Here is a 15,478-nt window from a genome sequence, read left to right as displayed (position 1 = left end):
AGCATCTAACTCGACGCAGCGTCCACCAATCGTTCCTTCCCCCACCACTGGCGGCAGCACTAACACACCGAGGGGACCGGCATTCAACGAGCACGCGCCTCTCGTCGACCGGCTATGGTGTAAGAAAGACGGCATACGTTCGCTCGTACTCCTCTCGTCTGTCTTTTGCCAATCTACGTGGAAATCGCGCGCGTTTCTCTTCCACGAGTGTCGGTCTGTTACGTAGTTACACACGCCGCGGATACGACGAACGCAATAGTGTAACGCGTGAAAAGGGATGGACATACCGCGTAACCTGTCTTTATCTTCTCGCCGTTGCGTTTGTGCGGTCGAAAGTGTTGTATTTGAACTCGCGTACGTGTTGTGCTCTCTCTCTCTCACCAACAGGACATCTTACACCTCGACGTCCACGGCCACCCTCGTCTCCACGCGATGAAATCTTATTCCTACGTGGGCGACCACCCTGGTCTACGAACGCTTGCAAACGGTAAGAATTTAATATGGCGCAATATGGCGTGATTTGATCGTAGGACAATTTCGGAGCTGCTATTGCGAAGTTAAGTTTGGCGAGTCACGACCTGTCGTGTTCTGTTTTCGTCGCTCGGAATAGGCAGCTTTGTTTACTTTTGCTTGCGTTCTCGGCCACGTTGGCTAAAGAACTTTTTGTTTGCGAGCAGGGCTATGTTTATTGTTCGTTTATCGAATATTTGAAATGCAATATGGCTGCTCGATTGCGTAAGCTTCTGCGCAGGCGCAACTTTTTAAATTCCTTATTGAAGGTAGGCGCGAACGTTCCGTATCGATACCTTTTATCGATCGTTTCAAGTGAATCACATATCGTTCGAGAGCCATTTTTTTTTTTTTTTTTTTTACTATTATTTATTTTAATTCAATAAAATGTTAATACTGTTGTGCAAAGAAGAAAAATGTGAAAAATGAATATCAAAATATCATTCCATCACAGATGGCGCGATTCTTCAACATTTCAAATACTTTCAAATATTTGATACTGTCTGTATCACGGTGTATTATCATCAGACAGCTAATATTTATGCAAATTCGAATTTTAGCATAATTACAATATTTACATGCGAATTAATTAACTCTAATACAATTTAGTAGATGATACTCTCTACTAAAAGGAGATTAGAAAAACTCCGTATTATGCAAAACGAAATGTAGAACCGGAATACTTCGTTAGAAAATGAGAACGTGTGCATATATACAGAACCGCTGTACTTAACTCTTTAAACGCTACCACGAGTGTTTTTACTTTTCTTGATTCTTCATTCAGCACATACATAAATCATCAATAAATGTAGAAACATCCGCCGTCTAAATATTAAACGGACGCATATATTCATAGTAACTTGAAGTTATTCGAACAAAAAAGAGAAGCGACTTCGCGGTCGAAGCGGTAAACTTGCACGAGGAGAGCCACGAACCGGTCTCTCGTCTCCTCTTGTCGCTCTCGTTTCTCTATCGCGATCCACGTGATATTCAGAGCACCACCCTTGTCCGTGGACTGCTCATAAAAAGGTTTCGATCAATTTTTAAGTGGTCGGTTGTCCAGCGTGCTTTTCTGTTTCTCTTTCTATGCGGTTTCTCTTTCTAAGGGGGACGATGGGGTTCGACAAGGGAGAAGGGAGGTTGAGTATTCTGTCGGTTCGAGCGTGGGTACGTATTTATACGCGCGGCGGCGATCCTCGCGGGCCATCGAGATGTTCGATTTGTGTGTAACACGACGAACTGACTCCGCAGGATTGGGTCCTTGATACGCTTTGAATAAGCCTCGCTGATTCATTCTTGTCCACCCGTCGAGAGACTTTCGACTTGATCGATGATGATCCCAGATGATTTGTATTATGTTCCCTGTCGCGATGAATTGAATTTCGAGGAATCTGCGAGCGCACAAATTCGTTTCGTACGGCGCGCGGAGCGAGGGATAAGCGGCCTGGAAAGGCGCGGAGATTAGGCCGCGGTTATAGCCAGCGATTCGATTAGAAATCTCGAGCGCGGCGTGCCCATTCACACTCCCACGCAAATATATGCTTCGTTTCATACCGACGTGTTCGACGGCGAGAGTTTCTTACCGGGAATGATTGATCACCGTCTTAATTGACGCATACCAAGACGAAAGAGATCTTCGACGGTATCACCTGTTACGAGGAATTATCGGTCGTAAATGAACGTCACGGTTGCTCCGATTGCTGTTCTTCGTTCGTCCAGGACTATATTATTTAATCCTGACAGAGATACTTTATTATCTGGCGGTAATTAACGAAGATTTCAAACTGTCGACTGATCTCCTTCGGCTCGGTATTACGTAATGGTCGATCGGTAAAAATCGACGAAAACCGAATGAGCATCGGGACGGTATTCTCGAAACGTAATTAATATCTATCTCTTAGGCAAAGAGGGGCGAGATCACGCCTTACGGACGATCCGTAATTAAAACCGTTAGGAAATGGGGGGAGGATCGTGAATCGTTATAACTCCGACGGAAAGCTCGCGGGAGGTCTACGAAAGTTTCGTTTCGAGCGAGAAACATTCCGGGCAAAGTCAACTCTGGGAAGTCCTAAACTCCGACGTTTGCCAGAAATAGGTCTCTGTCGGTGAGAGCAACGATGCACGTGTACACGTTCTTCGACGGACAGGTGCTCTCTGGTGTAAGAAAGGATCAGAAACACTTGTTCGCGCTAGATAACTTCCTCCACTTTTCGCCCTTGTTTATCTTATTTACACTCTGTTTTACCATTTACCCTTTTCCAACTTGCTCAAGAGGATCTCTCTCTCTCTCTTTCTCTCAACTATCGAGGTCGATAAATCGAGGTTGGCCGCGCGTTCAGCAGGGAAACTTTCCTTCTTCTTTCCTATTCGAAAATCAATTAGCTGCAGATTCAGTTTCCATGTAAAAAAACGAGCGAATCACGTTGGTGACGCGCGCGATCTTCTGGGCGGAGTAGCCGGTCCGACTCGAGAATGACGGCGGAAAAGAAGTTTTAATTAAAGCTAGAATAAGAGTTTAATCGAGCAAAAGGGATTAATTGCCTAGGGGTTAAAACGAGCGAGGGGTCAAAGAGAGGCTGCCTGCCCGCTTGCTTCTTCCTCGATGATTCCTCGTGGCTTTCTCGAGTGGCGTGGACAAGAGAGAGCCGCCCCCATAAATACTCGCGTCGAATGCTTCTCTGAAAGCCCTTTTTCGTTCGCAAACAAAACCGGCCCGACTCGATACTCGTGCCAATGGGAACCGATGTTATTAAAAGCTACGAGCTTTTCTGGTAACGTCACAGTCAGCGTCGTTCAGTTCTCGAGCACTTCGCCAACAAGACTTTTCGTTACCAGCGCGTATCGATTCTTTCGACGCGTCCGCGTACAGGGTGGCTTGGTCGCTATTACGATCTTCGATAGCTTTCTTCGATAGGAATTACCGTACCTCCGTACGGTAGGAGAAAAAAACTTCTGTATTTTTCGAACAGTTTATTATACTCAGTTCGAAGAAAGTTTCGACGAAAAACTCTCGTGACTTTTCTGTAAGCTCCGCGACGTTAATGGCGGTAAGTCGGAATTACGAGATCACTCGATATGTTACCGTGAAAGTGTTCACCGCCATGACTCCGCAGTCTTTTGTGATTTCACAGAATCATTAGCGGCCGTAGGAAAGTTTCCAACGCTCCTCTTTCTCTCTCTCTCTCTCTCTCTCTCTCTTTCTCTCTCTCTCTCTCGATCTTTCGCCAGGCGATCGTAAAACGTTCAAATTTAATACCTTCATCGCATCAAAATTTGATATATTTCGCGCTCCAGTTGCATTAACGTGTCTAATTGTTTATTAATTAAACTGTTCGTTAAAATCGGCGAAGCCGTTGACGTGCATAATCGAGAGGATCGTGTTAAACAGGATATCATTTTGAAGTGCGAGGGTATCGTTCTAATTAACTTGCGTCGATATTATACGCGAATAGCGAACTTTCTATAGAATCAAAGCGACCATTTGACGAGAGCGCGGGGTCGATCGTGATACACGTGCGCGGGAAAAACATGTATCTCTTCGGCGATGTCGTTGATTTGACGGTCCTTAAAGCGTATAAACCTTGCCGGTGTGTCACTCGTGTTCGTTAAAATAACGAATGGTACGGTTAAAAGTACAGTGAACACGGTTCATCGATTCGGTCGCGTAGTTTTCCAAAAAACGAAAAAGAAAGAAAAAAAAGATCAGGATCCGAAAAACATTCGCCGTGGCGCGACGCGAGATTTCGAAGGGTTGGGAGGGGAAGGGGAGGTGCATCGATGCTCTTCGGGATCGCTTTTAACGGACCGTATAGCGGCGTCGATCTATGACGTTCAAAAATTTCTGGCGTAGAACGTTGCAACGCGGCGTTATAATGTGTCGGACAACGGCATGCTTTACGACGATTTGATTTACATTGGATTTTTCCGGGCTGGCAGCGGTATTTCAGCCGTATGGCGTATCGAAAAATCTACGCAGGCCAGGCGAACGGTGAAACGCCCACATCTTCGTCCATTGCTCTTTGTCAAACAAGTTTGTCAGGGTGGTTCGCGATACGATAGGAAACACCGTGCATAATGGATAGCGTGTCGCGCACGGTAAACACCTGGTCGTACCTTTCATTTTATGTAAACTTGGGAAAACATTCTAATTCCGGAGTTTCCTAGGACAGAAAAGTAGGATACACATTATAGAATCCTATGCGAGATAAACGTATCAGGATAGTTGGAAATTTATAGAAAAGTCGACGTGTAACGTGCTCGTGAAAGTATTTGGTCACTTGTTGTAGAAAGATTTATATATTTCATTAATGCTGTAATGATATTGACGTTTCAGAATAATCAGGAAACAAGGTACTCATTGCAAATACATATTTAATAAAAATGTTAACAAGTAATATGAGTAATTATTTTAAATAGAATATCGAGACTGTCTGTGATCCCATAGCTCTTATTACAGTGTTAATGAAATTTCAAAATGTCCCTCGTACAACATACATACATCATTTGTACGTTCAATGTTCGAACACATTTCGCTCTCGCGAGCCTCCGCGATTCGTCGATTTTCCCTCGTGTGCGCGACACAAGCAAACGAACAACGAAAATAAGAGACTGAATGGGAAAAAGAAATCGTCGGTCCGAAAGTAATTGGCAATCAGCCCGCGACTGTCTTTCAATATTGGAACACTCGGTAGTATTTACAATTTATTGAAAGATCGGGGACGGAGCGTAGACGTCGAGCGTAAAGGGTTGACGCGGCTCGAGGGGTGGAGAAGAAGATTGAAAACTCCGAGAGACGGCGAAAGTATCGGTATTCGAGGGACGATCGAGCCGTGGTGGCTTTGCTCGATGAGCTTCCAAGTACCGAGCCGCGTCGCCTTCGAAAAAATTTTTAAACGCAATTTTGTCTTTCTCTCTCTCTCTCTCTCTCTCTCTTTTTCTCTCTCTGTACAAGAACGACAAGCAAAACGATGTACATACGGCGCGCTTTTCTTTCGACACAAGGGGAGAGGCGTAGTATGGGGAAATTAATGGTTATCATATCTTGGTTACACCGCAATTGTTTTTACGTCCGTAGAGAGGAAACGGAGAGAGGAAAGAAACAAAAAAAGAAATGGGAACCGTAGTACAATTTTACAGTGCATAGCGATGTACGTGCGCGAGAGATACACGAGCGAAGAAAGTTTCCGAGAATAAAAGGAGCTCCGCCGCTGCAGAAGGCGCAACACTTCCAAACAACCGCATTTCGACGCCACTTTTCGCGGTACACGGCTGAAACGAACTGCCGGATGCTGCAAATGAGACAAGCACTTCCCGCGGCAAGTTGTTCCCTGTTTAAGAAGATTGACCATCGGCGTCGCGGGAACTCTCAATCTTCTTTAAAAACATTGGGAAATTTTTACCCATTTGCCGAGGTTAATTTAAACCAAATGTAGAACACTTCGCATACGCACGGTGTATGCAAGTGTAAACATTCCGTTGAATTATACGTAGATTGTATTTATTAAATGATACGAATGTTCAATATCAAATTCTGGTTAGAAATTAATCATTCGTGTGCCAAATGTAAATAATTTGAGAACCAAAGCGCATTTAAAGGAATATTAATTAAGCGAACTTTAAAGAAATGTTAATTAAAGTGAAATATTTTCTATCGTACAACGTAGGTATACATGTAATATAAAATAATTTATTCTTCCCTCATAACACGCTTCGAATTAATCAGACAAATATCACGATTTCGTTTGCAATTCTTCTGAGAAAAGAAAACGGCGAACTCGAGACGCATGCACCGTTGGTATTAAATTTATGGTGCTATTTTTCGTGAAACGTCATCGTTCGTCTGAAGCTGTACCGGCTCGTTAAGTCGTCCAGCTGCGATGAAGAACAAAACCATACCACAAGCAGGGTAGATTGATTCGCGTGCGTGCAATTTTTTACTCGTACCCGATCCGATTGATGCAAGTCAGATCGATTCAAGGAACGGGTCCCCTTTTTGTTAGAACCGCGTGTCTCCTCTCCGAATTCCGACTCCGGTTCTGCCTCTGAGTCCAGCCCTACATCCGTTTCGATTCAAATCGATTTCTCGCCACGATGGAGTCCGTTCGGATTTCATCTTCCTTTTGTCTGTTGCTCTCCTTTTACGATAAATTGCTTGGCGCTGAAAACGCGTGGCGCATTAATTGAAAAGCCGGAAAATTGTTTCGTGCGAGCGTTATAAATGCTGTCAGCGAAGACGACTTGAAAATGTGCAGCAAGCGCTCGAGCGCATGGCAGCGAATTTTTTGAGTTGAACATTAAGCGTGGGAATTTTTGCTCTTCGAATATTTAATTACGATGGACACGGTAAAATTTGTCTGTAAAATTTAATTTGATTCGTCACCAAATTCGTTACTGTCGCGCGAGAAAATTTATCAGCTTGATTTAAAAATTTCCACCAGAAATGTTGGTTGAATTGTTCAAGAGCAAGTGTATTAATATTGTTGTTGCCATTGTATTTGCAACTGTTTCTATTTTAACGCGCAAGCAACTCGCAAAAAGATCCGCGTGTAATTGAATTTGCGTAGTTATTCAAAGATCAATCATACCTCCATGTTTTAAACGCAATAGCGCGAATGCTGAATGTTTCCCAATTTTAGCTAATATGTAACAGAAGCAATCAAAAGGCAGGAAATAAAAGCTGGTGAATCAGAGCCGTGATAAAATTCCTTTCGATTGAAAACCGTGCCCCCCCCCCCCTCCCTCTCTCTCTCTCTCTCTCTCTCTCTCTCTCTCTCTCTCTCTCTCTCTCTCTCTCTCGTAGCACGCGCGCGCAGCCTTTCGTTCAACTACCCGCATTTTCATAGATCGCAATCTTTACGAAGGTAAAGACGCGTTGTACTACACGGAGCCCGTAATTAAAAGAAATTGTCGTAGCACGACGACCGACGACCGACGTTCGAAACCAGCCGACGCGATGTCCAGAGGGAAAACAGAACGATCGGGCAGAAATGAAATTCAATGGGCGAGATAGATCGAAATCGTGGGAGTCGGCCACGATTTTCCTCCGTGCGGCAAGGTGCATGCGAAGACAAACGCGTTTCAACCCCCTTTATCGTGCGTTTACAGCGTCGGTGAGAGCTCGTGGCTGCCACGATAGCATCGGGCATCGTTGCTCGTGCGCGCAGCGAGATTCGACCGCGACAAGACTTTCCCGGCGTGTCTGAAAACTATTAGAGAAGATACGAGTTGTTAATGCACTTATCGCTGGGCGAGATAACACGGCGAGCTTGCCGGCGAAGGGAGAAAGGGAGGAAAGATAGGCAGGCAGGCGCAGACGACGAGCAAGCAAGCAAGCAAGCAAGCAAGCAAGCACGCCGCTAATCTTTCGGTCCCGCGCTAATTCCAATCGATACCCCCCGGACGAATATCGAATTAACCGGCAACGATAGCGTGACGATGAGTTCTTGCGAATCGGAGCAAACGGAAACCCGTGCTCGCCGTGAACGCGATGGATGGTTTTCTCGTAACCGGTTTCGCAAATTTCCGCCAGCAACACCTTTCGGGTTTCCTGTAGCCCTGCGCCTGTCGTCCCTGTTAATATTGTGGTTCTGGATTCTTGAAATAATGCGCTGCAAATAATTTTAAAACGCAGGATTTATTGCAAACAGCTCGTGCGTGTAGAAAAGACAAAAGAGAGTACACGGTTGAAAAAGGGGACGTCACTCGGAGACAGTATACACTAATTGTAACAACGAATGCGATCACTTCTTCATCAACAGTCCCGACTCACCCGCGGTTCGTTCGTTCGTCCTCGATCTTTGTAAAAGCATCGGATAGCATAGGATGGACAGGGTGAACGGAACGATGGTTCCGTGGCGATCTATAGGATCGAACTATCGGGTCGAGCACAGCTACAATCCAGTGGATCACGGATTTCCGTGTGTACGCAGAGGCAAACGCGGGGGCCTCGTTCACCGTCAACAAGCCTTCCGGGCTCGGGCGACGGGGCAATAATTAGAAAATCGTTCCGCCACCGAATAACCGGACCTTGTCGAGCCACACAAGCGACACGATGCGTGTATTCCACGCGCGCACGCCCCGTGACGGAAAGAGGCATATTTCCGCAGGCTTATTAATCCGCGAGAATACTCCGACGCAATTAATCGCATCTTCGTTCAACGGCGAAACTGACCGAGCGAGTAAAAAAAAACGAATCTCCGACGAATATTCTCGACGCAACGATCCTCGAACGTGCGTGATCTTCTTTCCGTTTCTCTTCCCTCTCGTTCCCTCGTGATTGGAAGAGAAAAATATGATGGAAGAACTCCGTGAATTTTTCCAGGAGATCGGTGAAAAAACGCAAAACGAAAGTGAAAGGGGAAAGAAAAAAAGAATGAGATGAGGCGAGGGTTAGACGAATTCCGAGCTCAGGCTCGTTGATAATAAGGTTCGGTTTTGATTAGCACGGAGACTGTTTAACGGTTTGATACCTCGCCGGTAATCGAATCCGGACCTAATCTCTCAAGTTATAACCAGATTATTGCCTCCTCCATGCACTTGCTCTGCAACGTTCTCTACGCTCCGTTCCGTACTGTCGGGCTCGTACCGTCATTTGCCACCTATCCAACCTCCTCCGTCCCCCAGGTTCACGGTTCCGAGCGTCTTACGTGCCTTTTAGACGAGCCCGGGCTATATCTAGCTACACTTGCTTGAAATCTCTCTCTGGCAAAGCTGCTCGACGATTCGAAAGCTATTAGACGGCTCGGTTGCCTCTCGATCGGACGACCAGTGATCAAAGGACGAACGACCGAGTCGAAAAGAAAAATCCCTCAACGGAGTACAATGTTGAAGAATCAAATCAGTCGGGAAAACCTAAATAAACCGGGAAAAACGTGAGCAAATGAACGTACGTTGGGCGATCAACGTGGTTCGATCGCGCGATCAACGTCGGTTCGCAGCGGGATCGGCGGTGCTCTTTCATCGGACGGCGCAACGTCTCGCAGGCATTCTCAGCCGCGTCGTCCAATTTATATGGCTGCCATCTTGGATCGATAGTAGTCGTACAACGTTACACGTTATATACGCGGATGGTTGCAGGTAGTCGTGTTAGGTTACAGTTTTAAACGCGGCCAAATTACACGTTTGTGCTTGCGCGCGGGGGCACGTTTAAAATATTCCGGCGTCGGATGGCGCGGGAAAGGGCAAAATAAATGTTACGGCATTACGATGGACAACGTGCACTCGCTCACCTATACCTCTCGGCCCTCTTAAGAAGACTACCACCACACAACCACCTCGTATCCTTCTCCTTCCTCCCCCCCCCCCCGCCGATCACTCTGTTAACTCCCCCTCTTCCACCCTTTATATTCACTTCTTCTCTCTCTTGTTTACCTGGTCCCCAATTCGCCGCTCTCTTCCCTACGTTCTTCCGCGCTCATCGTCGTCGTTGTCGTCGTCGTCGTCGCCGTTTCCTACGCTTCGGTAGCCGGCTCGGTGCGTGTACCCGCTGGTTCGCGTATTTGCACGTACACGCCAGTGACCATTGGTATCTATATATCGGCAACGACGTCGTTTGCCACGGGACGTGAGAGGAAGGGCGCGGGGAAAGAGAGCAAAACCGCGAGAGGAAGGAGAAAGAGACGTGAGAGTCCCTCTCGGCAGAAAGAAGGGAAGGATGAGGAGAAACAGAGGAAGAGCAATAGCTGTGTGTCCGCGATATGCATGAACGGCAAGAGGAGGAGGAGGAGGAGGAGGACAAGGTGGTGGTGAAGAAGAAGAAGAAGGAGGAGAAGGAGGAGTAGGAGGAAGAAGAGAAGGAAAAAAATAAGTGGAAAAAGTAGCGAGCTTGATTGGTGGAAATGAATTCAAAATGGCCGACCCTCGAACGCTGGTAAAATGGCGTCGCAACGTTAATAGCCGGTTATTGCTCGAATATTTGACGTATCTATTTGTAGTATTCGCGCGCGCGACTTCCGCGGCGCGCTCCGCCGATTCGCGGAACGTGGATCGGGTCCCTTGATGGCTGGTATCGATAAATCATACTCGGGGCCGAGGCACAGCAACAACTGCTCGTAATTAGCTGCTCGTATTTTACGAGGAAAGTTCTTCACCGTTATACGGGTACCGGTGCAATCGGCTCGAAATTCATCGCGGCGGCTAGATCGAATCTGTCGAGTCGGCGAGCGTGTAAAAAAAAAAAAAAGGTGCTCGAGAGCGTCGACACGCTCGAATCCGCGATGCGAAAGGGTGCAGCTCGGTAGAACAGAAAGCGAGTTTTGTAAAACAAAGACGAAAGGGAGTCAACCCTCTTCGCCCTCGAGGCAGATTCTTTTAGCTTCTCTTGCTCTCCCACCGGCAAGGGGACTCGGTATCAAACCGTTCTCTTCCTCTCGCTTCTTACCTCTTGTTTCTCTCTCTCTCTCTCTCTCTCTCTCTCTCTCTCTGTCTCTCTTTCTCTGTCTGCCTTCGAGAGATCGACCACGGCTCGTTCTCGTTCTCTTTCTCTCTCTCTCCTCCCCTCTATTCCCACTCGCCCTTTCTCCACGTTTCTTCCGAGCCAGCACGGATTCTTAATCGGGACCATTATCTCCGTGCGATCATCATCCCAAAAACTAATTCGTATTTTTTACTACGAAACCGAAAACTCATAAATCAAAGCTCGCTGCTCTCTCCGGCCGATGCTTTTCGTCCCCTTTAAGAGTTGCGCGGGCCCGGCCCGGCTCGGCTCGTAGACAATGGACGCGCGTCCATTTAAGGGATTCGAATGGACGCAATTTTCTATAGGAGTTTGTAATTATGGGCAGTTTGTTGGCGCAGTCCAAAGCCTAGCCTCTGCTCTCTTTGTGTGCCCGTGTGACCATGGAGATTTCTCGAATCAAATTGAAAAATCAGACGCGAAAAACCCTCCCTCTCGACGATACATTGTCAGTGGTTGGCGATCATTTCGGACAGAACGGGGCATCCCGTTGCCAAGAAGTACTTCGCCGGGCTGATCGATGCTTACGCAAATGTCCATTATTGGTAATCGTAAGTTCGCAAATTTGAAAATTTGCGAACGACGCTGCGTCATTGCCGACGAAACAGTTGGAAATGATCAACTTCCGAAAAGTGGACACGGATACTCGGCATAATTGATGAAAAAAATGTCCACGTAACTCACGGTCGCCGTGTCCGTATATTCGCGCCAAGAGTGATAGAGAAACTGGTGTTTAATTTCAAGCCATTTTTCGACGTGCTTGGAAAGTAATCTTCACCGTGTACACGGCAATGTCAACGGCTCTTTCAATCCCGACGAACGAGAGTTTTTTCGCGAAACAAAACAGCGCGGTCTACGAGGATCGAAAAACGAGAGAGAGGGGAAAAAAGGAGAAAAGGAGCGGATCCTTTGTATCGCTCCCGTTAGGATTTAAGAAACACGGAAACCCTTTCGCTCTCGGCGCAGTAGCGACAGTTTTTAATTATCGCCAAAGTAGCGAATAATCGATAGTAACCCTGCGGCGTTATCACGGTCCGCGCCTTTGTCCTGGTAATAACTGAAGTAAATGTAATTATCCGAGCAGGGAAACGAGCGAGAATCAGAGACGAAGAGACTCGTTTAAAAAGCACCGCGAGAAATCTTGCCGTCTCGCTTCCTCTGCCCTCCCCTCCGTTCGTTTTCGCAAACTATGCGCGCGTCGATCATTGCGTAACATCGGCAACAACGTGGTCGACGCGTGACAGTTTATTTTTATATGTATATCGTCCAATCCACGGAAACGATCGGGCCCTCGGTCTGACCCAGACACCGCGAATAACGTTCCTCCAAGATTTATACCTCGTAATGAGAACTCATTAGCCGCGAGGTGTATTGGATAATCTCAGTAATTGCCAAAAATTGGCCAGTCGTCCCGAAGGATTCGCGAGAACGGTCGTAACAAAGCCCGAAGAAGAGCTCGGGCTCGACCCATACCGAGTTTAAGAGGAGAGAGAGAGAAAGAGAGAGAAAGAGAGAGGATAGCCCGAGGCGCGCCGATTTTACCAGGCCCTGTTCTTGATAGCTTAGAAAAAAGATGTCCGAAATTAAACGAGAGAGTGGGAGTAGAATCCATCGGGGCCGTTTCACGATATTAAAATACAATGGAAATGCCTGCGCGTTCTGCGGAATCGCCGGCTCGTTCTCTCGACTAATCGAGAGCCTGAGACCTACCCTCTGTCCGACTCATCTTTTTATCGTTCGAAATATATATTCCGAACAGCGAACGATGCCAAGATCCGACCGGTTGCACGCGAGAATTGGAGATCGATGGAGCAATCTCAATTGTTGGGATTGGACAGATATTAAAGAAAAAAAAAGAAAGAAAGAAAGAAAGAAAGAAAAAAAATCAAAGACAGATATGGATACGACGAGAAAGATGGGCACCCTCGTGCAAACCGAACAACATGTGCAGCCGGCGTACGTTCCCTGGGGTCCGAGCACGGCATAAAAATCAATCACAACGAATGACGGCCAGTCTAAGCGAAAAAACAGAGAGTGCAGCGTAAAAAGAACGAAGGCTGAAAGCTACGTTCGAGACGCGTCCGTACGTTTCCTCTCTTTCCCTGTATCAGTGACACGGGACAATCTGTTTCTCCCTGACATATTAGTTTTTTCCAAAAAAAAAAAAAAAACAAAAAAAAAGAAGAAAAAAAAGAAGGAAAAAGACTATAGAAAGGGAAAAATCGATAAGATCGAAAGGTAATAGAGGAATTAGAACGGAGTGAAATCGGTGAAATCAAGGTAACGCTATCGAGAAGGCAACGTTCGAAATTAAAGCCACGGTTCAACGTATCTCGCCGAGAATCTGCATATCATACTAGGCGTTCCCAATCAACTAATTAACAAAAAACCGTAGAACGAGCCATTAATCATCGTCGAGCCACTCGGAATACGGCCGCGTACGATGTATCAGATTGGCGAACCCTTTCGGATCCGCGCAATCGCCAAAGACGAAGAACCCTCGGTACCACTAATTTCCGAGTGACCTCACAGCCCTCTTCGCTTAATATCGATTATCCGCAGATATCCGAGTCTCGCGCCGCCGCCGCGTATAAATTGCAAAGCGCGGAAACAGAACCGTGGAAACCTTGTTCCTGCCCGTTATGCCGAAATCTCGTTTTACCTTGTTCACTTCGGTTCATATATGCGAGTGCATGGATACCAAGCGGTCGTTGGATTAAGAGTAAAACAAAGTATCTTGCATTCTCGCAGCAACCGCATGTGCCGGAATAAATCTCTTGTTTCGAGATGTCTGCCGCATGCCGGTGCATAAGTCTCACAGTAAATTGCACTCTGTCGAACGGCGCAACGGTACTTGTCGACCGCAGCGAGCACACGGACGAGCACTCCGCCCGACGTTCGCCTCCTTTCTCTCTCCCTCTTTCCTTGGCCGACCCTCGACCTCTTCCGTTGACTCGTCACAATTTTCGATTCTCCCCCCGACCGTCGAGATCTCGACTGAAATTCAATTCTTCCGGCGACAGACGTGCGTGGTGGCGTATACACATTGATCGAGTTGGTCCATCCATCGCGGACGCGTTGAATCGTCGCGCTGCATCGCAATTATTCCGATGCAGAGTTCAAAGAGGTTAATTCCAGGACTAATGTATTCACCCCTTTTTACCCCGAACCCCGGAGATTTCGTATGTATTGGCAATTTCGCATTTATACACCGCCTTCCATCCAATGAATAAATTCATCGCTTCGCTCTTTCGTTTCGTGCGGCATTCCTCGACTTTCTTATTCCCATTCTCTTCGGACGATTTTATCCTCGTTGGGAGAAATTCGTGACGTCGCGATGCTGCGCGAGCTTCGGCTCACAGCGAACTCTTAATTACGTCGCGTGGTGAGAAATAACAGAGAAAGAATGCGAACGAAAGGGAGACGAAAGAACTCGAGGAAAGAGAAATGGGAGGGGAGAATGTGTATCAATCAGAGCCAGTGTCTTGCCCACGCGACTCTCCTCACCCCGGAAACATCCCCACGATAACCCTCGAGCAGGACTCTCACGCTCCTTGTCAACCGCCCTCCCATCCGATTCGGATACAACCCTGCTAGAAACTGCGGAGAGGGGCGCGGAATGGTGAGTCGTGAAGGGGGTAGGGTAGGTACGTGCCATTTATCACCGCAGGGGAAAAAGTGCGCGTCATCGGCCGTACCAAAACCCGGATGACTTCGTGAGACGCCTGTCAACAATATCGTTCCCTTCCGCCAGCGCGAGAACATAGAAAAGGATCCACGCGCGCAAAGCGCGTCAACGGCTGTTTTCGCTTTTCCTCGCGCGTTCTTTAACCTCTAGCGTTGGAATGCCACGCACGTTAAGAATTTTTTGCCCCAAAATTGCAACATTTTCTCAGTTTTAAGTATATTTAAGTATAACCCAGGCAAAACAAACAATAAATTTATTGCTTCTCAATAATTTCCGTAACATATGATATCATACCGACGAATTCAAAAGAAAAAGAAAGCGACAAATTATTGTATATGGTTCGGCCACTCGTTACGGTCCGCAATCAGTTGCCAGCATAAGTGGTTAACCTCTTGCGCTGAAATGACGTGCCACGCACGTTAAGAATTTTTTGCCCCAAAATTGCAACATTTTCTCAGTTTTAAGTATATTTAAGTATAACCTAGGCAAAACAAACAATAAATTTATTGCTTCTCAATAATTTCTATCCATAAAATGTGATATCATACCATTCAAAAGAAAAAGAAAGCGACAAATTATTTTGTATGGTTCGGCCACTCGTTACGGTCCGCAATCAGTTGCCAACGTAAGTGGTTAACCTCTTGCGCTGGAATGACGTGCCACGCTCGTCGAGAATTCTTCGTCCCAAAATTACAACATTTTCTCAGTTTTAAGTATAACCCAGGTAAAACAAAGAATAAATTTATTGCTTCTCAATAATTTCTATCCGTAACATGTGATACCATACCAACGAATTCAAAAGAAAAAGAAAGCGACAAATTATCGTA

Source organism: Frieseomelitta varia, unplaced genomic scaffold, assembly GCF_011392965.1.
Source record: "Frieseomelitta varia isolate USP_RPSP 00005682 unplaced genomic scaffold, Fvar_1.2 scaffold_533, whole genome shotgun sequence".
In the NCBI taxonomy this organism is placed as follows: domain Eukaryota; kingdom Metazoa; phylum Arthropoda; class Insecta; order Hymenoptera; family Apidae; genus Frieseomelitta; species Frieseomelitta varia.
Note: the sequence above shows the minus strand (reverse complement) of the source record.